General features: G+C 37.5%; 1 protein-coding gene across 1 annotated transcript in view; it reads left to right on the plus strand.

Annotated features, from left to right (window-relative positions):
• The window catches only part of LOC116083197 (UDP-glucuronosyltransferase 3A2-like), a 46,566-nt gene that overhangs the window by 14,014 nt on the left and 31,172 nt on the right, over positions 1–1,380 (plus strand). The gene's annotated exons all lie outside the window — the stretch shown is intronic.

Consider the following 1,380-nt stretch of genomic DNA (forward strand, 5'->3'; position numbering starts at 1 on the left):
GAAGTGTCTCCAAGCCAACTGAAACTCATCTGTGTTGAAAATATCAATAATTGAATCAAGGATAAGGGCATAGAGAAGGGCCATGTGTACCCTCTGGATATCAATCCACTTGACTGTGCAGCTCACTGATGAAATGAGGAGCGATTGGTCAGTTTGGATTGATCTGTTCCTAGGAAATCTCAGCTCCAGACTTTGCCTCACAGAGCACTCCCTTCTCTCATGCACCACCACTCTGTCCTTGCTGGGCTAGCCTGCAAATTCCTGCCAGCTGTCTTGTCCTTTCTAAAATTGGAACTCAATCTTCTCACTCAGGGGGAGTGCCTGAGTGGATATGAATTCTTCCTCCATGATCTGAATTCTGAAAACTAATTCTAGTGATTACTGAGTGTCCCGTGCCTCCTATTGAGCAATGTGTGAAGAACAGTTTTACACAGCATTTTTAGTTTTGATTTTTAGTTATTTAAAATGCAAAACATCTGTCTACTATTTCCTTTTGATCACATTTCATTTTGCAAAGTATTTTACTGGGTTACAATTGACAAATTCATCATAACTAAGATAAACAATTGTACATATATGATATCAATGTTTAAATATCTGAACACTATAAAGTTTTATCATCACAGAAGATTTCTTTTCCCTAGGTCTTCATAGTGTTTTTTTTTTTTTTTTTGGCCATCTTACTTCTTAAGAGGCATTGGTGGTCAATAAACTATGTTAGTTTATATTTTCTGGACTTTACAGAAATGGGATCATAAATTAGATAGCCTTTTATTATATTGTTTTAAACAGAAGTTATTATATAAACATTTATTGGTGTTTGTGAATAATTATTGTATTTCTTAGTCATATTCTATTGTGTACATGGTCACAGTGAACTTTTTAAATTTCCCATAGATAGAGTTCAGTTTATGTATAGTTTTGTGTGGTTAAAAAATAACCTGTTATGAATGTTTTGTATACACACACACGCACACACACACACACACCCTTATGTCTAAAGCCTATTTTTTCTAGGTTTGTAGCTAGTGCCTGAATGTCCTTATATACAATTTCATCCACACATATACTGCACTCTGCTCACACTACCATGCTTACTACTCTATTTTCTCTACCTCTTGTTTATCTCCCTTCCTCTTTGCAATTCTCTCCCAAGCTCATATTTGTGTGTGTGTATGTGTGTGTGTGTGTGTGTGTGTGAGAGAGAGAGAGAGAGAGAGAGAGAGAGAGAGAGAGAGAGAGAGAGAGACAGAGAGACAGAGAGATAGACAGAGAGAGAGAAAGAGAGGCAGAGAGATACAGAGAGAGACAGAGAGACAGAGAGAGAAGGAGAGAGGGAGAGAGAAGGAGGGAGAGAGAGAGAAAGAGAGAGAGAGAGAG

This window comes from Mastomys coucha, unplaced genomic scaffold (assembly GCF_008632895.1).
Source record: "Mastomys coucha isolate ucsf_1 unplaced genomic scaffold, UCSF_Mcou_1 pScaffold8, whole genome shotgun sequence".
Classification (NCBI taxonomy): domain Eukaryota; kingdom Metazoa; phylum Chordata; class Mammalia; order Rodentia; family Muridae; genus Mastomys; species Mastomys coucha.